The following is a 26,656-nucleotide window of genomic DNA, read 5'->3' on the forward strand; positions in this document are numbered from 1 at the left end:
GTTTGGAGGTGGCGGAAATGACGGCGGATGATACGTTGTACATGGAGGTTGGTGGGGTGGTAGGTGAGGACCAGTGGGGTTCTGTCCTGGTGGCGGTTGGAGGGGCAGGGCTCAATGGCGGAGGAGCGGGAAGTGGAAGAGATGCGGTGGAGGGCATCGTCGACTACGTCTGGCGGGAAATTGTGGTCCTTGAAGAAGGACCCCATTTTAGATAAAATTTTCAAAGCTTCCAAGGCTGTTGGAACTGCAGACATCCATGCTACAGTAGTTTAATCTTTGTTACTATTGACAAAAAACACATTGTGGAGAAAGTGAGGACTGCAGATGCTGGAGATCAGAGTCAAGAGTGTGGTGCTGGAAAAGCACAGCAGGTCTGGCAGCCTCCGAGGAGCAGAAGAATCAATGTTTGGGGCTAGAAACCTTAATCAGGAATGAGGACATTGTGATGCATTGTGTCAAAGCATTTTATCTTGCACTCATCAAGACAATTCACAAAAAATACCAAGGTAAAGGGAAAACAACATTTATATTGTATAACAAGAGCATGTTAGTTGGTTGGTAAGTGGACTTGGATTGAAAAAGATTGGCATGGAGAATACAACAGTAAATGATTACTGGCAGTTAACAGCCAAATTTTATTTAAATGTTAAACCAGGTAGGTTGATTCTGACAGTTTTAACTAGTAAAATGTAAGAGTATGGCTGTCACCTATTTTGTTGAGCTAAAATAGGCACAGTGTTTACATGCTCTTTCTATCTGAAAAATACAGAACTCTGTATATTAATACATGAAGCTTCCAGTACATGCAATTTCACTATACTGTGAGTCTCAATTACCTTCCCACATTGGTTGTCATTGCAACTCTTTGCACACTCTGGAATATTTAGCACATGCAGTCAAATGTGGAATCACATTAACTGTTGTATATCATGCTTTGACTTTTGCAAATGTGGGCTGGTTGGGTACAATCAGTTCCTTGCCTGTTATGAACAGCCATGGGGATATGCTGTTAGGTCTGAAATACAATTGTTTGGGATTTACAGCCTATGTGCCTCGTATCAAACCAACATGAAATTCCTATTCCACATTACTCCTTTGTGTGATTACCAGAATGTATTTTAGGCTTGATGGCAGCATTTCATTAGTTGTGAACATCACTGCTACTATTGCATTGTCACCCTGTTTGAAACAGTTAGCTTCACATTTTACTGAAATATTTGAGTTGTCTTACAATTCCAGAGTATTCTGAGCTCTTTTTAAGATGATATTTGATGGCTTTGGGTCCATTCATGAGATTGTGTGATATACATCAAAGATGATCTGTTCAGGGTAGCCATTATCCCACAGGATGTGCCCTATTTGAACTTTAAGTTCCTATAATAAGCAAATTGTTTGGCCCTTTGCCAATTAAGCCAATCCTATACCACATAGAACTGTAGGAATACTAACTCATATCTTAATCTACAAGTAAAGGTAAGTTTGGACTAGAGAACAGTTGAGAGCCCCCAGTTGATTTCTCAACTTGGGCATTAAGGAAAGGAAGCTCACTTGATGTCTCCATTTCAAAGGTGAAATTGAATGCAAGATGGTATCCATTATGTCATGTAGGGAAATTTGTAAATGCAGTTGTGAATTAAAGTATAGCAAATTTAGATCGGCCATGATCATATCAAATGTCAGAGCAGGTTCGAGGGGCTGAATTGCCTACTTCTGCTCCTACGTCTTATGTTTTTAACATTCTAAATGTTTTATCAACATATTGGAGATACACACGGCGCAGTAGAATGAAAGGTGTCATTCCATTGAAGGCACTTTTCTCAAGGAACCTAACAAAGCAGTTTGCAAAAGTCCGACCAAGTGGGGCCCATGGAAATACCATCCATATGTGGTATCATTAAAAGTGAACTCAACCACGTGTGCTGCTGAATTCATAAGTTCACTGAATTCATACAATGGTGGTGGTCTTGATCACCATGCTTTGCTTGAGAGCTGCAATGATGAAAAGACTAACAATGTCTCATAAACAAATTGACATTACGTTGTGATCAATATAAGTCCATGTGGTGTTTGAAAATATGAGGAATCCTTCACTGTGTATGTGGAAAGCTTGCTCAAAACATGTTGCAACAATTCACTCAAACATTTGGTGATCCAGTCAGATAAGATTGAGAGCAAAGGGACACCTTATGTGTGTGTCTTGGGTAGCCCATACACATATGGATGCAGTGAGGTGTGAGGACAAGCCCTGTCATACAGATCCGCTGGCAGCTCATTGCTCTCACACATGTCCATCAAGCAAAGGATGACTATTTCAGTGCCTTTATTGGATTTACTGATATATATGTTCTTGTGGGCCTCGAGGCCTTACAGTACTGCCAGACATTCATTTTACATATGAAAATTGGACAATTCATTTGGAATCCTGCAGAATGTATGCACTAGATCAGCTAGTCCATTAACAAGAATTCTCAGTCTGCAGTGGAAATGAGTGGATTGTGAGATAGCTGGGATTAGGAGTACGAACTCAGCAAAATCCTCTTCCCATTTGATGTGAGATGATGCCACACCAAAATTGAAATCATGCACAAAGACAAACTCGTCATTTTCAGTGAACACACAGAGAAATATATCACACGTTAAGGGCATTGTTAGCTATATCACCCAACTGTTTTTGCTTCAGTAAGTTTATGGCGCAAGCCTGTTTTAAAGGGGTACTGTTTATGGTGTGGTCATGTATTTAACCAAATCAAAACTGAAAGCAATCAGTGTACTGTACTTTAAGTCAAGTGCGACATAGACCATATCACTAATATGTTCAAATTGGATTTAAAAAAACATTCAGTTTTGGGACTGTATCTCAGTTCAGAACATTCAATGCTTTTGGAAATGAAAATTAGCCAAGCGTTGAGTTTAATACACTTGAAGAAATTGGATAGCTACCTTGCCCATTCTTAATAGTCTGGGTCTGCTTTCCCTGGGGCATCAGAGCCTGAGGGGTGACGTTATAGATGTTCATAAAATCATGAGGTGCATGGATAGGATAAATAGACAACATCTTTTTCCTGGGGTGTAGGAGTCTAGAAGTAGAGGGCAAAGGTTTAGGGTGAGAGGGTCAAGATATAAAAGGGACCTAAGGGGCAACCTTTTCATGCAGAGGATTGTGTGTGTATGGAATGAGCTGCCAGAGGAATTGGTGGAGGCTGGTACAATCACAGCATTTAAAAGTCATCTGGGTGGGTTTATGAATAGGAAGGGTTTGGAGGGATATGCTAGCAAATTGGACTAGATTATGTTCAGATATCTGGTTGGCATAAATGAGTTGGACCGAATGGTCTATTTCCATGCCATGCATCTCCATCACTCTATGACTGTGCTATCACTGAAATTCGTAAGCCAAATTATACATGGGATGACATCTCATTGGCTTGAAGACAACATTCTGTTAGTGACAAAGATCATACATGTTGCTACTGCTTCACCTATTGTTCAAATTTTTAAGATACCTTATCCTTCTCGGGTAATCTCAGGTAGACTGAGCATTTTTTGAATGAAAAATGCTGGTGTGATGTGAGGCTGTAGGCCATATTTATCAAATACTTCCTTATCCCTTTAGCTGTTGACAACAAGCAAGGTACTGACCACACTCAACAAACTTGCGTTTGTAAACTCACAAAACATTAGATGTGAATCTGTGATTGGACATAATTTGTTGAATAATACTGTGTGTGAAGAATTACACTGACAACCACTTTGGGATTGTCAGAAGGTTCACAGTTTGGTGCGTTTGAGTGCACTGCAAGCTCATATTATTGCACAGGGCTGCATTCTTTGTAGACAGGAAGAATGTATACACCTCAACAAAATGTGTGACAATGATTCACTGGTGTGTTTGTCAGGGTAATGCCTTGGCAAATCAGAGCTAACCTGCTTGGTTTGAAATTTAAACAAAGTTTGGTAGTTAACCATCAATTACTATTAACTGGTGTATTCTTCATGGTAAAACGTTGACCAATCAGCATCCACTTACAAACTCTCCTCCCATAAATAATAGATATTGTTTTCCTTTACTCTGGTATTCCTTACAAATTGTCTTGATGAGTGCAAGATGAGATGTTCAATCTTTCATAGGGAATACAATCTCTCTGCTCAAATATGCTATCACAATACCTCTTGAAATTATTCTGGGATTTCTCTCTCTATGGTCTATCTGAAGACTGCTCTTTGTTTTAAGTACAGCTCCAGTCATTGGTCCTGAACTCATACTTTGACCAATTTTCTCATTTGTCACTCTATCCTGAAGTCGTGTTTTAACTTTGAATAAGACAAAGATGAACCTTTCCCATTGTGCTCAGTGTCTTTATATTTTTGAAAATGTTTATTCTAATAAGACTCTTGAGAAAAATCATATGTTTTGTTTAAGGTTGCAAATTATGCTTTTGAATTATTCTGCTTATTTTCGAAATTATTTCTTGATGACCATTTTGACCTTTCAATACCCTCCATGCTACATTCCCTCTCATATTTCCTGCCATTGTGCAGACCTCTGAGGTCCACTCACAGTAGTAACTTCAGGAATGGAAAGTCAATACTACCACAGACCCACCGAGCAGCTGCTTGTCAATGCAGCCACGTAGCTTAGTGGGAACATTGCCCCCATGAATCACATCTTAAGAGATGAAGAAGTGGCATACATCAACTTAACATTGATTTTCCTTCTTGTGCTATAATATCTGGGTGAAATCAATTAGCTACAGTGTAACAAGGAACAGAGGTTAACGTTTCTGCTTCATTGCCAGAATGCAAGAACTCAGTAACAATCTCCAGATTAGTCAATGACGCATGATTTAGTGGCTCATTTGGTTTACTATCATGAAGTATGAGGAATATCTGTGTCTGGAATTTTGTCCCTTTGTTTTTGGTGTTGAGTCATTGTTGGTTGGTACTTGTGTAACCTTTGACATATAGATGTACCAGGGTTAATACATTAGATCTTACATCAGAGTGGGAGATGAATCTGTTGTAAGATTCAACAGGACAGTTTGTAGTCCAGAGCTATGGAGGCAGTGGAAAGTTGCCAGCTTCATATTTTTGGGGCTCAGAAAAGCCCATGGGGATCAGTGTCAGCTCAGTGAAGCTGAAAAGCTGTTGCCTGTTTCATGTGGTGGGCAAAGGAAAGCCTGTAGGCAGTGGTGTTCTACACTGGGCACTTCGGAAGCTGGGATCATGCTGTTAATTAGATGCTGGGTGCAGCCTTGTGAATCCAGTGCGATGTAGTTTGGAAGTGGACATTGAGCAGTCATTAGACATTCTAATTTTGAGTTTTGTTCTCTGACGACTTCAGTCAGGTGAAAGAGGAAGCAGAAAACTTCCAAGCTGAATGCATTTTGCAGTGAGGGATAAATGTTTAAAATAGAGAAGCTGAAGTCTCCCATGAGGAAAACAGATTTTGGATAGTTTCTGTGACTCACTGACGTCTCGGTGGCATGATTTGTGGAATCTATCCTTGCTATGTCTGCCATCTAATTTATGTTTATCACAGTTTGCCCATGGGTTCAAAATTACCTCATCTTAATTCTGAATGTGAATGTATAAGATAGGTAGTATTCGCTGTTTGCTTTGTTAACTCATGTATTGTATAGTTTATTCTGTTTGGTTAACACTGTGCAATCTTGCGGCTTTATTCTCTTAGTAATTGGGATTTCTGTTCTTGTCTACTTTAACACAAATGTTAGTGGTCTCTAAATGGACCAGAACAACATTTAGAAATATGTTCCAGTATTGCAATAGAAGTCAAACATAATGGAATGTATGGGATGGATGTTTATTATTTATTAACAATTCATTAGTATCTGGACGATTGTTTGAATAAGTAGAGCTAAGTTGAAATCAATGTACTCAGCTTCTTTATGTTACTACACATGATAAATCTTTGAACAATTCCTTTTTTGTGTTCCCTCTACTATGAATTGAGGTTGAAAAAGTGGAGTCTACCATAAACAATGAGTCATTTCTCATGTATTACTGGTAGTCTACTTTTATACAGTACAAACTTATACACATAATATCATGTGTGCATCACCATTTTATTAATTTAACATAAAAGGCAGCACAATTGAGTTACTTCAATTTCCATTATGTTATTAGACAAGCTACATTTTGAATATTGTGCATCGTTTCCTGACTACTTCAAACCTCGAAATAATATTACTGCATTGGATAAAGATCAGAGAACAGAAACAACTGTTTGGAATTTGCAGTTAAGTTATGAAAAATGACTCACTAAACTGTAATGGACAGTCAGTACAAGTTATTTAATTTGGGCAGTGAGTGGTCAATTAGAAGACTTAAGTTTGTTTCCACCCATTAGGATTCATTTTCACTTTTAACTGCTCAGCAGATTGTCTCGAGTGGGAAAAAAAATAGGCATGGTGTAAAACAGGTGGTAAGTGAAAATTCATGCTTGGTCGTCTGATAAGAAATCCCAAAAAAAACAGTTAATTCATAACTAATTGACATTATTTCAATTAAGTGAGGAGAGTTGGAAAGATTGCTCTCTTTTCCCTTTTGTCCAATGGCCACAGGGTTCTGAATTTGGAATGGACACAGTAACCAATTCCATGTGAACTTATCTAGTTACATGTGGATAGTACAGAACTATACAGCCAGGTCCAAGGGATAATGGTATGTAAATTGTAGAATAATACTAATTGTAGCAGCCATTTTTTAGTTTCAGTCAGAGTCCAGGTTTGGGTTAAAAGCTATCTTTTTAAAAAGTCCAAAACTGACCCTGGCTAAAATTAATATTTGACTTGAGTATGTCTTTGTAATATTTTTTAAAAGCAGCTGATTAACAAGGAAGACATGCGATTGAGATTTCCAAGGGTAAACACAGATAGAGTCTATTGAATATTGCATGAAACATAATTGCTGAGACCTTGAAAGTGCTATTAATGCAATGTAGATATTTTGATGGTTCTTCTGGAGTTTTGTCTGATTTACCTTTGATATCTAATTAAGAAGCAACTTTGCGGAATCTTCCCTCAGCAGTTTAAATGGAAATTGGAGGGAAACTAAATGATAAAAGCAAAATAATACAGTTGCTGGAAATCTGAAACAAACAAAGAGAAAGCTGGAGACACTATAAAGAAGAGACATACTGGACTGAAAATGCTAATTCTGGTTCCTTCTTCATAGCTACTGCCACTCCTGCTTGAGCTTATTTGGCATTCCCTATGATAAGCTGAATGATTGATTGTTTTCAGGGCTTCATTATGTTCTCTTGTCATCAATATATGATCCTATTTAATACCACAAGAATGACAGCATGGTTTAAGATGTGTGGGTGAACTGTCAAGTTACTAGCAGTCATCCTTTCTGGTTACTGCTCGACACATGAGGCTTTCCAGTGTATGAGACTTCAGTGTAGAACAAACATGAGTTTTCCCACTTGGGGACTGATGTGAATTTGTACTTTAAATCCCGTTGATGCTTTACCTTTTTTTTTCTCAATGTGGTTTAAACTGTTGAATTTGTAAGTCAAACACTCTCAAAAGGTCAAATAGTGGTGTGCAAAAATTAGCAACCAAGAGACTAAACAGGAGCATCTAAGATTTTCCTCAGATCATCACAAGTCAACATGCGATACAATTCAGGCTATTCTTATTCAATGAAGATGACTGATCATACTGGACTCCATCTTAATGCCTGTCTACACTTAAAGTGGTTTAAAAGGTAATTTAAGAAAGTGTGATCAGCGCAAAAGTGTCATTGACTCAGATGGATGGATTAAGAGCCAATCATAATGGTCCCTGCCATCTCTTTTCCATTACTAGGCTATTAAGTCATATAATAGGAAAATATATCCTAATGGTCTTAGAAAAAAACCCAAAAATTAATACATAATGTTGTGCATTGTGTTGTTGAAATGCTCTTTCAATATTTAAAAAGGTCAAATGCAGGATTTTCCCTTTATGACTGTGCTGTGTGTATGGGTTCATGTTGATAGTGAACTGCTAGAGGATATATCTTAAGAGTGGTGCATAATGCTGCCTGGAGTAGCTAATCAGATATTAATGAGTATGTGTACTTGTTACTGTCACTGATTATAATGAAAACTCCTCCTCTAATTGTCAGGGATGGTGAGTAGGTGGTTTGAAAATCAATTGTTCTTAGTTTGATATGCTGATCTTGTGTGATATGCTGATCTTGTGTGGATGTTGTGGTGCTGTTCCACCTTCTTTGATTTGGTTTTGTGCTCAAGTGCAAATATTTTTCCACCTCAATGATGCTGAATAACTGCTATGAGAAATGTCAGCATGTGGATTAATGTATTTCATTTCAAAGCATTTCAGAAACTGCTGCAGTTTTAAAGGTTCAAATGGTGTTCTTGACCCCGTTACCCCACCAGCACTTTAATGCTCACATCTGATTCATAGACCCCCATTATCACTGTGTCAACATGTTTTCATTTCAAAAATGTGTGCTATTCTCAGTTTGCCTGATGCATTGTCTCCTTGATGAAGAACAAACTATACCCTTAAGAAGTTATATGCAATGTACACGTACGTACAGCAATATAAATTTTCATTATCTGAATAGAATTGATACCTTGAGATTTTACAAATGATTATGGACAGTTATTTCCCTTGTGCAATGTATATAATTGAAATCAGAAAGCTGTTCTTTATGATCTGTTTTTTTATTTTGTTTCACAGGGAGGAAATCCTTCCCCCACATTACTTTAGTCACAATAAAGTCGCTGTCTGAATTTGTTATTCCTGTATGAGCATATATTCAGAAAGTGCTATATATGACAGGGTATATTTTCTGGTCCTGACACCAAAGTGAGAGTGGGAGAGGGAACAAGAGTGCAACAAGCAAAATGCTTGCTCACTGCTCTTGAGCCCCTGTTATTTTCTAGGTTCAGCCCTTATTTATCTATACCAACCTCTGGGGTCTGTTGCTGGGAAATTCGCTGAAGTGGGTGAGTTGAATGGTACGCAACAGTGACCTTACAATAATAGAAATATTAAACAGGCAGCCAATTAAGGATGAAGGCCCCATGGGAACATAAAGCATGTTATATACTGTTATATTCCAGACTTTCTAAAAGCAGTAGATAGCAAAAAGAAAAGTTAGCAAACATCAGTAGCTGGTAAGATAATTCTTGACCTGAGGAAGAGAGTGTGTGTGCAAGTGATGGAGTGTTGAAATGGAGATGGTGTTAGATGAAATGAGTGCAAGGCACTTTGCCCTGTTTGTCAGTGCAGGGCATCCTCCCAAGAGAATAGCAATACAGTGTATTTTGCAGAAGGTTGCAGCCAGGGTCCATGCTGTGTGTAATATCATATTTCATATCTGTAAACAATGATGGCAAACTGGAGAATAGCAGTATAATGTAAGACTATCGGATAATGCCATTTACTATTAAAACCAAAGCAAACTACTGTAGATGTTGGAAATCTGAGTCAAAAACAGAAAATGCTGGAAACACTCATAAAAAACAGAACAATACAGCACAGCACAGACCCTTCGGCCCTTGATGTTGCGCCAACCTGCAGAACCAATCTGAAGCCCATCTAACATATACTATTCCATTCTCATCCATATGCCTATCTGATGACCATTTAAATGCCCTTAAAGTTGGTGAGTCTACCACTGTTGCAGACAGTACATTCCTCGCCCCTACTACTCTCTGAGTAAAGAAACTACCTCTGACATCTGTCCTATATCTATCACCCCTCAATTTAAAGCAACGTCCTCTTGTGTCAGCCATCGCCATCTGAGGATAAAGGTTCAGCTAACATATATGTTGCCTTGCTATTACTGAGTGTTTCACCTTTATAATCCTTTGTACTAGGCTTTACTTTAATGAAACGTCAGACTAAATTTATTTTTCACCAGTTTGTCATAATTTAGTGATGTGTAATAATTAAGCAAGCAAGGAATTAATATGTGGTAAATGTAAGACATCAGTATCATCCTGTTAGCCTTTGCCTGTTGTTACATTTGTGATGTAAGTGAGAATTGCTAATTGTCAAAAATAAGGTTCTGTGTTTGTCAGTATGAATAAGTAAAAGAAGTGCTGATCTTCCAAAGAGTGAGAATGGAGGAGTTAACATCAGATAATAAAGAAATGACAGACTAATTAAAAAAAAATCTTCTGTCTTCTCTATAAAGGATACTATAGTGCTCTAGTAATAACTAGTAGCTAGCAAAGATTAAAAAGCAGTAACTTCCACCAACAAGCATACACTGAAAAGAAGTCAGAAAGAGAACTCATTCAGTAGGACAGAGCACAAAACATTTACTCAGGCATCCACAAGTCATGGAAATGTGTTGCTGGAGAAGCGCAGCAGGTCAGGCAGCATCTAGGGAACAGGAGAATCGACGTTTCGGGCATTAGCCCTTCTTCAGCCATTCCTGAAGAAGGGCTAATGCCCGAAACGTCGATTCTCCTGTTCCCTGGATGCTGCCTGACCTGCTGCGCTTCTCCAGCAACACATTTCCATCTCTGATCTCCAGCATCTGCAGACCTCATTTTCTATCCACATGTCATGAGCTGGTGCGACAGAGAGATCTGACTGATCCACTCTATTAAACTTCTGTACTTAATGTGATAGCATTCTGTGAAATCTGTGGAAACTTAGATCTTATTGCTGGTTAAGACTGCAAGATCTTTAGAATGGCTGTTGACTCCATTTATAATTGCAATGGACTTAGTCTACAATTAAAGTTAAATTAAATGCTCCAGACCTTACACAATTATAATTTCCAAAATTACGCTATGGTTTCATTTTGGTAAGACCCAATGTAAGAAGGGCTACTGAAAAATTATGCTTTGTACTAATACAGCACAGATTAGATACTATGCAAGTGAGCCAGTTCTCTTTTTCCATCCTTGTCTGTTTTGTTCCTAAACTTACAGCCTTAGTGATTAGAAAACAAACCTTTAGATATTTAGTTTTCTAAAATCTTCTGATCTTCAGCCACAGAGTTTTGTCACAAAAGTATCAGTTCTGAGTATTTAAGGATTATTGTAAGAGTTAAAACATGGAGCATTTGCAAATATTTCTCACATAGATAGAAAACCATCTTTACAAAACATTACGATAGGTCATACTTTAAACTATCTGAAAAGATTAAAAGCACTGGTTACAAACTAGACAGATTGTTAAAGCTGATGAGGAGGCTCAGTTTATTATAGCTAGGAAGAAAGAACTATCTGTTAATGCAATCTATAAGAGGAAGCTTTGAGATGGAATCAGTTAGATGAGAAAAGCTGGAGTAAGAACTTCCAGTCAGAAGCTGTGTTAAAAGTACTTGAAGAGAGTCATACATTCTGAGCTTGAATTGAGTAATAGAGTCATAGAGTCATAGAGGTGTACAACACAGATACAGACTCTTCAGTCCAACCCATCCACGCCGATCAGATATCCCAACCCAATCTAGTCCCACCTGCCAGTACCTGGCCCATATCCCTCCAAACAGCCTCCACCACTTCCTCTGGCAGCTCATTCCATACACATACCACCCTCTACATGAAAAAGTTGCCTTTTAAGTCTCTTTTATATCTTTCCCCTTTCACTCTAAACCTATCACTCGATTAACCAAGCCACAGTCCCTGTAGTCTCCTTATGTTCTCTTTGCAAATTACTTTCCTACTTCACTGTAGGTGAGCAGCAAATTTGGCAACAACACATTCCAAGCATTCATCTGAGACATTTGTGTCAATTGCAAATGGTTGAAATCCCAGTTATGATCCCTGCAGCATGCAATGTCACAAAGCTGGTTTCTTTTTCCTAAAAGCTGTTCCTTTTCTCAAGAATACTATATCCTTGGTTTTTTTCAGAGGGATAATAAACTGCTCTCAGTGCCGATTAGACTGATTTGGTCCAGAGATTAAAGAGTATTAAGAGGCGTTTTTGTTTATATGTAAACAGATGAGAATCCAGGCCAAAGTGGCCATGTTTTAGAAGTGACCTGGATAATGAAAAGAGAAAAGAACTGACGTTTCGAGTCTAACTGACCCTTTGTCGAAGCTTTGACAGAGTGTCAGTTAGACTCAAAACATCGGCTCTTTTCTGTCCTTACAGATGCTGCCAGACCTGCTGAGATTTTCCAGCATTATCTCTTTTGCTTTCAGATTCCAGCATCCACAGTAATTTGCTTTTATTTTAGCCAACCTAGCTAGCTTACTCTGGGTAATTCTCACTGTACATTTACTGAAACAAATTGCAAACTTTTGGTCTGGGTTGCCTGCTTAAGAATGTTTTGAGTGGTCTGGCCTAGTCCATAACAGATTGGGGGATCTTTGCAGGATTTTAAACAGCGAGTGGTAGGTGCTAGTGTCTTCATTTCGGGTGTTGGTTGGTTGGGTAGACAAAGCTTGGGATAGTAATGGCTTTTTCAGTCACCAAAAGTTTTCTGGATGTGGATGTGGTGATTTTGGAAGTTTTGCAAAAGGTGAAGAAGACCAAGCTGTAAGAATTAGCAGACCAGCTGGGACTGGAATTGCCTGCTTCTGTGAGGATAATTACAGTAGTAGCTTAGCATTTAAACTTGCTGGAGAAACTATCAGAATCTACAGAGATGGCAAGAATTGAATTGTAAATGAAGCAACTTGAGTTAGAGGTTAGAGATAAGGAAAGAGCAGCAGAAATGAAACAGTTTGAGTTATGATTAAAAGCATAAGAGAGGGAAAAAGAGAGAGCAGCAGGACAGAAAGATAAAGAGAGACCTTTTGAACTTCAAAAAACTGACACTTAAGAAGGAAAGTCAGCTTAAAAAGCTGGAGATAAAGGCTGAGGGTAGGACTTAGTGAGGAAGACAGTGAGGAGGAGCAAGCCTCTGGTAGTCAGAAGCCTAGTGAGAAACTGTTTAAGTATGTTCAAGCATTGCCTAAATTTGATGAGAAGGATGTGGAAGCCTTTTTCATCTTATTTGATAAGGTGGTTAAACAAATGCAATGGCCAGTGACCATGTGGGTTTTGTTGATCCAAATGAAACTTGGAGGTAGGGCTAATGAGGTATTCGCATCACTATCAGAGGAGGTATTTAGGAGTAGGAGGAGGTGGAAAGCCATTTTAAGTGCATATGAGCTTGTACCAGAAGCCTATAGACAACGTTTCAAGAATCTCAGGAGGACCCTGGTCAAACCTATATTGAGTTGAAAGGATCAAACAGAGTAATTTTGATAGGTGGATAACAGCTTTAAAAATCAAGCAGAACTACGATGCCCTCAGGGAAGTTATTAATTTGGAAGAGTTCAAAAAATTCACTGCCTTAAGTAGTGCAAACTCACGTGGAAGGAAGTGTAGAGAATTAAAACATCAAGGTTAGCAGCTGAAGTGGCCGATGAATATGAGCTGGTCCATAAAACACAGTTTGGCTTCCAGAATCAATTTCAGTCCATGAGGGGTAGAAACTGGGGGCAAAGAGAAATCCTCACATGGAAAGGGAAAGGTAGATCTCATTGAAAGTCAAAAGGATAATTTACCACAGGGTAAAAAAAAAACTCTTGAGGAGCACAAAGAAGTTAAAAAGCTCCAGTGTTTTCATTGTAATAAAGTGGGCCACACAAAATCAAAGTGTTGGTGGGCTAGGAGAAAGCCAGAGGTAGGAAAATCAGACAAGCCTGGAAGTTTTGTTGGACTAGTAACAAAACACCCAAAGGAAGTTAGACAACTGCCTCAGAATGTATGAGATTATCAGAGGTTGATTATGAAGGAAGTGCCAGATCTGCTTAAAAAATATACATGCAAGCATAATGTTTATTCACATAGGCCCGGAGTAGCAGGTAAAGAGGTTACAATATTAAGGGACACAGGATCCTCTCAGTCTGTAATGCTGAAGGATGAGGAGATAAGTATTCCTAGGGACTATTGCCAGAAAAGATACTGGTAACAGGAATTCATGGTGAGACAAAAAGTGCTCAATTATGTAAAGTGAGGCTAGAGAGTCCAGAGAAGGGTGAAAAAATTGTGGTATGAGTACTGAACAAACTCTCAACTCCAGGAATACAATCTCCTTGCAAATGATATAGCTGATTCACTAGTAGGCGTGCTGCCTACTCTAGTTGAAAAGCCAGTGGAGATGCAGGCAACTGAAGAAAAGATCAATAGTTTTCCAGGAATTTTCCCTGATTGTATGGTCACAAGATCCCAGAGACAAGTTGAAGCAGGAGAGTTCAACAGGCACACATACAGAAGCTGACATAGCTTTATCCAAGACTTTTTTTGATCAGATAAGTGGCACAGAGAAGGAGTAAATAAGTAAACATGCCAGTATCTTTAGCTCTGCTAAGCTGATTGAATTACAGCAGAAAGATGAGAACTTAAAACAGTTATATCAAAAGGCATTTACAAAGAAGGAGAGTGAATGCATCCCTGTGTGTTATTGCTTAACAAATGATGTCTTAATGAGGAATTGGAGACCACCACACATTCAAGCAGATGAGAAATGGGCAGAGATTCATCAAATTGTTTTAACGGTAGGGTATAGAAAGTAGGTGCTGCAAGCGATGCATGAGCTACCACTTGGAGGTCATTTAGGAGTGAGGAAAACACAGTCTAAAATACAACAACATTTTTACTGGCCTGGACTACACAAGGATGTCGTTGAATTTTTGCCAGACATGCCATACATGTCAGCTAATCAGAAAACCACAGGCAGTAATAAAACCTGCACCTTTAATATCTGTTCCAGCTTTTGAAGAACCTTTCAAAAGAGTCTTGATTGTTTGCATAGGTCCTCTACCTCAAAAAATGTGGGAATAAGTATTTATTAACAATAATGGATTAATTGACTAGATTTCCAGAGGCAACAGGACAGCTGAAAGGGTTGTAGAAGAATTACTGAAGTGTTTTACTAGATGTGGATTATCAATACAGATCCAGTCACATCAATGATCAACCTACACATCCAAACTGTTCAAGGCGGTTTTGGAGAACTTGGGAATAACGCAATTCAAATCTATTGCATATCATCTGGATTTGAAGGGAGCACTAGAGAGATGGCATCAAACATTAAAGACCATGTTGAGAGCTGATGGGCAGGATTATTCAGATGATTTGGATAAGGGAGTTCTGTTTGTACTTCTTGCAATCAGAGATGCATCGAGTGAATTGACCAAATTCAATCCATTTGAATTAATTTTTGGGCATGAAGTAAGAGGACGGTTAAAATTGACTAAGGAGAAATGAATAGTCAGAATTCAGAGACCACCCATTTGGACTAAATGCCAAATTTTAGAGAACAATTAAATAGAGCTAGAGAGTTGGCTAGACAGCATTTAAAATTATCACAATATGCAATGAAACAGGAGTGGATAAAAACCACAAATTCACAATTTTGTAATTGGGGTAAAGTATTGGTGTTACTTCCAGTAACAGGTGAGCCTTTAGAAGCAAGGTTTAGCGGATCGTAACAAATTGAGAAGAAATTGAGTAAAGTGAACTACTTGATAAGGACTCCAGACAGGAAGAAATCTCACACAGTGTGTCATGTGAATATGTTCAAAAGGTATTTTGATAGGGAAGGAAAGCAAGAGGAGAAGGTGTTAATGATTACAGCACAGGAGGAAGAACCAAGTTCAGAGGATTCTGAATTGGACATTCCTCAAATCAAATTGAACAATGAAGAAGTTGTCAAAAATTAGGATACATTATTGAGTTACCTTTCACAAGAAAATTGAAATGACCTGAAAGAATTATTACTGTCACATGGAGAGATGTGCGGAAATAAACTTGGAAGTACTAACCTAATTGTGCATGATGTAGATATAGGAGATGCCGTTCCAATTAAGCAACATCCTTATAGGCATAACCCTCTAAAGTTGGCACAGGTTCAAAAGGAGATAGAGTGCATGCTCCAAGACGGCATAATCAAAGTGAGTTACAGTGACTGGAGCTCACCTATAGAGATGGTGCCAAAGCCAGATGGTACCCAACAGTTATGTGTGGACTATCACAAAGCCAATGCCATTACAAAGACTCATGCATATCCAATTCAACAGTTGGAGGACTGTGTCAAAAAAGTGTGACAAGCAACTTACATTTCCAAGTTGGACTTGCTCAGGGGCTACTGGCAGGTACCTCTGTCAGAAAGAGCAAAGGTGATTTTCGGGTTTTGTAATGCCAAATGGACTGTATCAGTTTAAAATCATGACATTTGATATGAAACACGCACAAGCCACATTTCAGAGACTGACTAATAAGGTTATTGCCGGATTATTCAACTGTCTGGTGCATATGGATGACATGGTGATTTTTTTTGTCACTCATGGAAGGAACATTTACAGCATTTATCGGACTTGTTCGATCGACTTCGGAAGGCAGGCTTGGTGGTAAACCTAGCTAAAAGTGAATCTGCCAAAGCCCAAATCACCTTCCTGGGCCATGTTATTGGACATGGACAAGTAGCCCCAGTGGATGGAAAAACGAAGGTAATTGGGGAACTTCCCACACTGTCAACGAAAAAAGCAGTACTCTGGTTCCTGGGTTTGAATGCATTTTACCGAAAGCTTGTGCCCAACTTTATCAGTGTGGCTGCTCCATTCACCGAATTGTTAAAAAAGGCAAGAATTTCAGTGGACAGAGGACGATCAAAAGGCATTTGACAGCTTAAAAACTATGTTAACCACTGCCCCAGTATTAATCACACCTGATTACACCTGAAGCCTTTCAAGGTGGCTATTGATACCAGTGATGTGGGTGTCAGTGCAGTGCTCCTGCAGGAGGATGACGAGGGGATAGAAAGACCCATCGTGTATTTTTCCAGGAAGTTGAGCTTTCATCAACCGAAATATTCAACGGTGGAAAAAGAGACTTTAAGCTTGGTGTTGGCATGACAACACTTCAGTGTTTATATTAAAAGCAATGCATCTGAGAAAATCGTGTACATTGATCATAACCCATTGACATTTGTGGAAAAATTTAAGGACAAAAATGCCAGACTGGTTAGATGGAGGTGTTTGTTGCAGCGATTCAATCTGACTATTGTGCAGGTGGCAGATCATGAAACCATGATTGCTGATGTGTTATTGAGACTCGAATGAGATATGGGGGCGTTCGGTGGAGGGTGAGCCACGACCAAAATTTGCATGTGGTTGTGCATGATTGTATGTGTACAGTTAGTATAGTATATATGTGTGTTAGGCTACTAACTGGGTCTTTGGAAGGTTTTAAAAATGAAGCCATCTTCTGGTATTGATGATTCATTTTTTTAAGAGGGGAGGTGTCACAAAGCTGGTTTCTTTTTTCTGAACGCTGTTCCTTTTCTCAAGGATACTACATCCTTGGTTTTTTTTCAGAGGGGTAATAAATTGCTCATGGTGCTGATTAGATTGGTTTGGTACAGAGATTAAAGAGTATTGAGTGGCCTTTTTGTTTATGTGTAAACAGATGAGACTTCAGGCCAAAGTGGCCATGTTTTAGAAGTGACCTGTATAATGAAAGGGGAGTGGTCAGCTCTCTAACTGAGCAGTATAGTTCAGTCCAGAACTGGTTGGGAGTTCAACATTGAGCTGTGTGGAAACTGTCTCTCTCTCTCTGTGCCCTTCTAACTTCAACCTGTTCCATTTTTCAAACTGTTTTTTAAGGGGGTTTGCTCATTGGGACTGTATGCATATTCCGAACAGCATAATTAAGTCTAGTTTGGATACACTGAGTTCTGTCGGGTTTTTAAAATTCTGTTCTTTGTGTTTAATTGTATAATTTTGTGAATAAATTTAGGTTTGTTTTAAAACCTAATAGTCAACCTAGCTCGCTTACTCTGGGTAATTCTCACTGTACACTTACTGAAACAAATTTAAAAATTATGGTCTGGGTTTCCCGTTCAAGAATGTTTTGAGTGGTCTGGTCTAGTCCATGACAGTGACATCTTATAGAATTTAAGTTTAGGAAGTAGAGCTGAAAAGAGTCATAGAGATGTACAGTATGGAAACAAACCATTTGGTCCAACCCGTCCATGTCAACCAGATATCCCAACCCAATCTCGTCCCACTGCCAGCACCCAGCCCATATCCCCCCAAATCCTTCCTACTCATATACCCATCCAGATGCCTTTTAAATGTTGCAATTGTACTATCCTCCACCACTTCATCTGGCAGCTCATTCCGCACATGCACCACCCTCTGCGTGAAAACGTTGCCCCTTAGGTTTGTTTAATATCTTTCCCCCCTCACCCTAAACCTATGACTTCTAGTTCTGGACTCCCCGACCCCAGGGAAAAGACATTGTCGAATTACCCTAGTCATACCCTTCATGATTTTATAAGCCTTTATAAGATCACCCCTCAGCCTCCAAAGCTCCAGGGAAAACAGCCCCAGCCTGTTCAGCCTCTCCCTATAGCTCAAATCCTCCAACCCTGGCAACATCCTTGTAAATCTTTTCTGAATCCTTTCAAATTTCACAACATCCTTCCGATAGGAAGGAGACCAGAATTGCATGCAATATTCCAAAAGTGGCCTAACCAGTGTCCTGTACAGCCGTAACATGACCTCCCAACTCCTGTACTCAATACTCTGACCAATAAAGGAAAGCATACCAAATGCCTTCTTCACTATCCTATCTACCTGCGACTCTACTTTCAAGGAGCTATGAACCTGCACTCCAAAGTCTCTTTGTACAGCAACACTCCCCAGGACCTTACCATTAAGTGTATTCGTCCTGTTAAACTTTGCTTTCCCAAAATGCAGCACCTCACATTTATCTAAATTAAACTCTATCTACCACACCTCAGCCCATTGGCCCATCTGATGAAGATCCCATTGTAATCTGAGGTAACCTTCTTCGCTGTCCACTACACCTCCAATTTTGGTGTCATCTGCAAACTTTCTAACTATTAGCATTTGTTGAGAGGTGCGAGGGAAGAGCGGAGGACTGCTGGGAAGGTGAGTAAAAAAACAAAATTTTTTGAACAGAGCGGTGAGGAGAGAGGGCAGAGAAAAATGAGGGCTGCTGGGAAGTTTTTAAGTTGGTGAGATCTAAACCCAAGACCCTGCACTGTAGGGCCTCCCTCTCACCAACCTCCTCTAACCTTACTAAGAGTCTGTAAACCCGGTAGGTTTTCAGGCTTTCTCTTTTTTTTCCCTTTTCGTCTCTTTCTTGGTTAGTCCTGACTGGGCTCTCAGATTAGCTGGGTATGGCTGTTCGGGCAGTTGCATGTTCCTCCTGCAGAATGTGGACTTCAACCCCATGCATTAATGTGGACTGCACCAGTTTCCTGATTTCCCCTCACCCACCTTACCCCAGTTCCAACCTTCCAGCTCAGCACTGCTCTCATGACCTGCCAATCTCCCTTCCCACCGATCCGCTCCACCCTCCTCTCGGACCTATCACCTCCATCTTTCACCTTTTGTACTCTTTGCTACCTTCTCCCCAGCCCAATCTCCCCGCCCCCCCAACCCCCCATTTATCTCTCCACCCTATCTCTCCTTCCTGCCTCTATTCCTGATGAAGGGCTTTTGCCCGAAATGTTGATTTTCCTCTCCTCGAATGCTGCCTGCCCTGCTGTGCTTTTCAAGCACCACTCTGATCTAAACTTTAGAGGATTACAGGCTTGATAGAAAGGAGCTCAGAAATAGGTTGAGGAGGGCCAGGAGGGGGCACAAGATAGGCTTGGCAGGAAGGTTTAGGGAGAACCCAAAAGCATTTTACTCATACGTGAGGAATAAGAAAATGATCAGGGAGAAGGTAGGGCCGATCAGGAATAGCTTTTGGGCCGATCAGGGAACTTGTGCATGGAGATAGAGGAAGCCCTAAATGCCATTTCCTGTTCTTTTTCTCAGGAGGTGGTAGATGGGGTCTAATGATGTGTTTGTTGATAGAGTTCCGGTTGGAATGCCATGCTTCTAGGAATTCTCTTGGGTGCCTCTGTTTGGCTTATTCTAAGATGGATGTGTTGTCCCAGTCGAAGTGGTGTCCAGGTAGAATACTTTCCATAGTGAGTTTTGAGAAGATTTACAGCTCAGGTTAAGGTTCTGAATGTAGGTTTGCTTGCTGAGCATGTTGTTCTCTCTCTCACTAGTATCCTTACGTACAGATAAGGAAGGACACCACTTTGACTGGGACAACACATCCATCTGAGAAAAATCCAAACAGAGACACGCATGAGAATTCCTAGAAGCATGGCATTCCAACCGGAACTCTATCAACAAACACATTGAGTTAGACCCCATCAACCACTCCCTGACAAAAATGACAGGAAATTACATCACCACAGGAAATGACATCACCACAGGAAATTACATAACCAACCCAAAGAAACCCAAACATATAAATAGAATGTAGGAATCATGTACAGTGCTTCGCCTGAGGCCCACTGAAACTGTTACCTAGTAGATGAAACATCTGGAAATGAACTTTCCAGCTCAGTGAGCAAACTTACATCCAGAACCTCAACGTGAGCTACAAATCTTTGCAAAACTCGCGATGGCAAGTATTCTTCCTGGAGATCAGTGTTGAGTGGTGTCCCACAGGACTCTGTTCTTGGGCCTCTGCTCTTTGTAGTTTTTATAAATGACTTGAATGAGGAAGTTGAGGAGTAGGTTAGTAAATTTGCAGATGTTTCAAAGGTTGGAGGTGCCATTCATAGTATCGAGGGTTATTGCAGGCTGCAGGTCGACATAGACAGGATGCAGAGCTGGACTGAGAAATGGCAGATGGAGTTCAACCTGGATAAATGGAAAGTGATGCATTTTGGAAGGTCGAACTTGAATGCTGAATATCGGATTCAAGACAGGATTCTTGGCAATGTAGAGGAACAGAGGGATCTTGGTGTTCAAGTACATAGATACCTCAAAGTTGCGACCCAAGTGGATAGGATTGTTAAGAAAGCATATGGTGTTCTGTCTTTCATTAACAGGGAGATCGAGTTTAAGAGCCATGAGGGTTTGCTGCAGTTCTACAAGTCCCTGGTGAGATCACACTTGGAATATTGCGTCCAGTTCTGGTCAATCTGCTATAGGAAAGATACAGAGGCTTTGGAGAGGGTGCAAAGAAGGTTTACCAGGATGCTGCCTGGACTGGAGGGCTTGTCTTATGAAGAGAGGTTGACTAAGCTTGGATTCTTCTCTCTGGAGAGAAGGAGGAAGAGAGGTGACCTGATTGAGGTATACAAGGTAATGAGAGGCATGGATAGAGTCAATAGCCAGAGACTTTTCCCCAGGGCAGGATTGACAGGGATGAGGGTCATAGTTTAAGATATTAGGAGGAAGGTATAAAGGAGACGCCAGAGGTAGGTTCTTTATGCAGAGAGTTGTGAATGCATGGAATGTGTGGCCAGTGGTGGTGGTGGAAGCAGAGTCATTAGGGACATTTGAGTGCTTGCTGGACATGCACATGGATAGCAGTGAGTTGCGGGATGTGTGGGTAAGGTTATTTTATTTTATATTAGGATTAATCCTTGGCACAACATTGTAGGCCAAAGGGCCTGTTCTGTGCTGTACTTTTCTATGTTCTGTGTTCTATGTTCTATATCTCCTATGTTCATATCCAAATAATTTATATAAATGACAAAAAGTGGTGGATCCAGCACTGATCCTTGTGGCACTCCACTGGTCAGGCCTCCAGTCTGAAAAACATCCCTCCACCTCCCCCCCCCCCATGCCTTCTACCTTTGAGCCAGTTCTGTATTCAAATGGCTAGTTACAGTCATAGAGTCATAAAGATATATAGCATGGAAACAGACCCTTCGGTCCAACCCGTCCATGCCAACCAGATATCCCAACCCAATCTAGTCCCACCTGCCAGCACCTGGCCCATATCCCTCCAAACCCTTCCTATTCATATACCCATCCAAATGCCTCTTAAATGTTGCAATTGTACCAGCCTCCATCACTTCCTCTGGCAGCACATTCCATACATGTACCACCCTCTGCGTGAAAAAGTTGCCCCTTAGGTCTCTTTTATATCTTTCCCCTCTCACCCTAAACCTATGCCCTCTAGTTCTGGACTCGCCCACGCCAGGGAAAAGACTATGCCTATTTACCCTATCCATGTCCCTCATAATTTTGTAAACCTCTATAAGGTCACCCCTCAGCCTCCAAAGCTCTAGAGAAAACAGCCCCAGCCTGTTCAGCCTCTCCCTACAGCTCAAATCCTCCAACCCTGGCAACATCCTTGTAAATCTTTTCTGCACCCTTTCAAGTTTCACAACATCTTTCCGATAGGAAGTAGACCAGAACTGCACGCAATATTCCAAAAGTGGCCTAACCAATGTCCTGTACAGCCAAAACATAACCTCCCAACTCCTGTACTCAATACTCTGACCAATAAAGGAAAGCATACCAAATGCCTTCTTCACTATCCTATCTACCTGCGACTCCACTTTGAAGGAGCTATGAACCTGCACTCCAAGGTTTCTTTGTTCAGCAACACTCCCTAGGATCTTACCATTAAGTGTATAAGTCCTGCTAAGATTTGCTTTCCCAAAATGCAGCACCTCGCATTTATCTGAATTAAACTCCATCTGCCACTCCTCAGCCCATTGACCCATCTGGTCAAGATCCTGTTGTAATCTGAGGTAATCCTCTTCGCTGTCTGCTCCACCTCCAATTTTGGTGTCATCTGCAAACTTTCTAACTATACCTCTTATGCTCACATCCAAATCATTTATGTAAATGACAAAAAGTAGAGGACTCCGCACCTATCCTTATGGCACTCCACTGGTCACAAGCCTACAGTCTGAAAAACAACTCTCCACCACCACCCTCTGTCTTCTACCATTGAGCCAGTTCTGTATCCAAATGGCTAGTTCTCCCTCTATTCGGTGAGATCTAACCTTGCTAATCAGTCTCCCATGGGGAACCTTGTCGAACGCCTTTACTGAAGTCCATATAGATCACATCTACCACTCTGCCCTCATCAATTCTCTTTGTTACCTCCACAAAAAACTCAATCAAGTTTGTGAAACATGACTCCCTGTGTTCCATGAGATCTAACCTCGTTAACCAGCCTCCCATGGGGAACCTTGTCAATGTAGATCATGCCTACTGCTCTGCCCTCATCAATCCTCTTTGTTACTTCTTCAAAAAACTCAATCAAGTTTGTGAGGCATGATTTCCCATGCACAAAACCATGTTGACTGTCTCTAATCAGTCCTTGCCTCAGAATTCCCTCCAACAACTGGCCCACCACCTACGTCAGGCTTTTTGGTCTATAGTTCCTTGGCTTGTTCCTACCACCTTTCTTAAATAGAGGCACCATGTTAGCCAACCTCCTGTCTTCTGACACATCACCTGTGCCTATCGATGACACAAATATCTCAGCAAGGGGCCCAGCAATCACTTACCTCACTTCTCACAGAATTCTAGGGTACACCTGATCAGGTCCTGAGGATTTATCCACTTTTATGCATTTCAAGGCATCAAACAGTTCCTCCTCTGCAATGTGGACATTTTTCAAGTTGTCACCATCTATTTCCCTACGTTCTATATCTTCCATGTTTTTTTCCACAATGTTCAAGTTAATTCTGTAGAGTAGGTTCCATAATGTTAATACAAATTCATAATATAATTACTGTACATTATATGTGACATAAAACATGAGAAACTGTAAGAGCTTAATTTTATTTCCAGTTCATGAACAAAAGAATCTATTTTAATTCATGACTGCACTTACTGTTAGCAAAGTACTTCATTGCTCTGTTTCTGTTGTTTTCCTGTGAATTGTCACTTTAACTATGATTTTTCCCAGGTTGCGGTTCGTGTGAACATTGCCTGACCCAAATGAAGCCTTCATGAATGTCAGCAAATTGGAGTCATATCATGTCATTAGAAGTTTGACACAAGTTGTTGCAAAATCACAGAAGTCCCATTCAGCATCCAATTGCCAGTAAAATTTAGAAAAACCTATCTCTCTTTGGAACTACTATTTCAAGAATACACACATCCATTGACAAGTGGAAGATTGGAATTTATGTACCATTGTGTTTTTCACTTGCTTGGGAAATTTACACCAGACTTTTTTTTTGTTGTTTATTTATTTTATTTATTAGAGTGCATCTCCAAGAGGCTGAATTTCTCCAAACAGCTTACGAGAGATCTATGTGGATTCCTGTGACAAGGTCTACTGCAAGTCTGCACCAAGTGGCCATATTTTGGAAGTGGCTCTCAAGTTCTCCATAGTCCTTAGTTTCTTTGCCATTTCTCTATTCAAGCAGCAATAGGGGATCTCTCCTGCCTACTCTAATTTTCATAACATTACAACCAATCAGGCCACCAGTTTTAAGGTGCTATAATTTTCCCATTGATATCAGTAATCTACAAGAGAAGGCTTAGGGCTTTGCTTGAAAGCCTGGCTTCTTTTGCATGTATGGTGTCATTCACAACACACATGTTGCAATCAAAGTACCAGAAGACCATCCAACAAGCTTCATGAATAGGGAGAGTTGCCATTAAATTCATATGCAGTTTATCACCAATCACAGAATCAAGGTAATATAGCTTGCTGCAAACGTCACAGGCAGTGATGACAGCGCTTTTCCTGCAACACTCAGTCATTCATCCAATGTTTGATCCTTCCAGGAACATAACAGATCACTGCTCAGAGTCACACTGGCCCTGGACAAACTGATGAGTATGCCATATCCCTACAACTTCATCTTATCACGTCTAACCAACAACATTGTTCCATCAGGATCATAGCTGAGTTCACTATATCATTTGTCAAATGAGCGTTCAGGAGTTTAGGATTCCTAAATAAGCTTAAATCCACACCAATTAAATGTGATCAACTGTATCATGCACTGCATAGCTGTGGGATACTTTTAAGACAACGAGCAAAGGTTAGGTAAATAATGATGAAGGCAAGGACTAAGCAGAAGAAGGTACATCAGCTCAATGCTTTGCAGACAGAATTGTGAGGAATTGTGGATTGTTCAATTACTCTATTAATCTGCTCATTCCACTGCCTTAAGTACAAAACCTCTTTGCATTAACAGTGCTGTTACATCCTTCACCACTCTTTTAATCTTGCATTAATGAACACTGAATCCAGTCAGGCAACTTCCATGTCAATGATATATTGCCGATGCAGATTGAAGCCACCATAAAATCTGACTGCAATCCAAAGTGATAAAGATGATAAATTTAATTTCTTTCACAATAATTGCTTTGAATTAATTTCTCATCCAAGTGTCAACCCTTGGTACGTTTCTTATAAGAAAGTTCCATAACTCTATTACATAAAAAGTGTGCTCCTCCAGTAGTCTTAGCAATGCTAGGAGAAGACTGCTGTTGCTTACCTTGAAATGCTCGTGACCATCTGCATTGCGAGGACCTGATGAGAGTCTTATATTTCAGCAGCAGTTGCATTAGTCTGATCCAGCTGACGACATGGTACCATGGTTTGTATTGATTGAGGAATGATGAGAGGTGCCTGTTGATTTGCAGGAAAGCAGTATTGGGATGTTTAGTGATACCAATCTGCGATCCACCAAGGTAGCACCGAGAGTGTGGGTGGGCACCATTTGCATTTCCAAAGTCCCGAAAGTTCAGTATTATGTACACATAATGTAAAGGCCCCACTTCTGCATATCTAGTAACACAATCCAATATAGACCACAAAGTGTCAATATTATTTGAGGAGGGACTGTACAAGTTGGAAGTGAACTATTTTAGACATGGCCCATGATACAGAACCTTCTTAGGAAATATTCCATTAACTTATACAATTGCTTACAATTCATGAAGTATTGTTTTCAAAACTGGACTTGCACAAAATAAATATGAGCTAGCTTAGAGATCAGTAGGACCACATTATTCATTGACTCAACGCAGACAATGTATATTAAATTATTTCAATTCAAATTAAGTGAATCAAGACATAGAGTCATAGAGATGCACAGCACAGAAACAGATGCTCGGTCCAACTCGACCATGCCGACTAGGTATCTCAACCCAATCTAGTCCCATCTGCCAGCACCCGGCCCATATCCCTCCAAACCCTCCCTATTCATATACCCATCCAAATGCCTCTTAAATGTTGCAATTGTACCAGCCTCCACCACTTCGTCTGGCAGCTCATTCCATACCCGTACCACACTCTGCGTGAAAACGTTGCCCCTTAGGTTTCTTTTATATCTTTACCCTCTCACCCTAAACCTATGCCCTCCAGTTCTGGACTCCCCCATCCCAGGGAAGAGACTCTGTCTATTATTCCTATCCATACTCCTCATGATTTTATAAACCTCTGTAAGGTCACTCCTCAGCCTCCAACGCTCCAGGGAGAACAGCCCCCATTCTATTCAACCTCTCCCTACAGCTCAAATCCTCCAACCCTGACAACATCCTGAAGTTTTTTTCTGAACCCTCTCAAGTTTCACAACATCCTTCCGATAGGAAGGAGACTAGAATTGCACGCAATATTCCAACAGTGGTCTAACCAATGTCCTGTACAGCCGCAATAAAACCTCCCAACTCCTGTACTCAATATTCTGACCAACAAAGGAAAGCATACCAAACGTCTTCTTCACCATCCTATCTACTTGTGACTCCACTTTCAAGGAGATATGAATCTGCACTCCAAGGTCTCTTTGTTCAGCAACACTCTCTCGGAACTTTACCATTAAGTGAATAATTCATGCTAAGATTTGCTTTCCCAAAATGCAGCACCTCACACGTATCTAAATTAATCTCCATCTGCCACTCAGCCCA

General features: G+C 40.3%; 1 protein-coding gene across 14 annotated transcripts in view; it reads left to right on the forward strand.

Annotated features, from left to right (window-relative positions):
• rbfox3a (RNA binding fox-1 homolog 3a) overlaps positions 1 to 26,656 on the forward strand; it is a 1,786,123-nt gene that overhangs the window by 18,886 nt on the left and 1,740,581 nt on the right. The window lies entirely within an intron of this gene.

Source organism: Chiloscyllium plagiosum, chromosome 24, assembly GCF_004010195.1.
Source record: "Chiloscyllium plagiosum isolate BGI_BamShark_2017 chromosome 24, ASM401019v2, whole genome shotgun sequence".
Taxonomy (NCBI): domain Eukaryota; kingdom Metazoa; phylum Chordata; class Chondrichthyes; order Orectolobiformes; family Hemiscylliidae; genus Chiloscyllium; species Chiloscyllium plagiosum.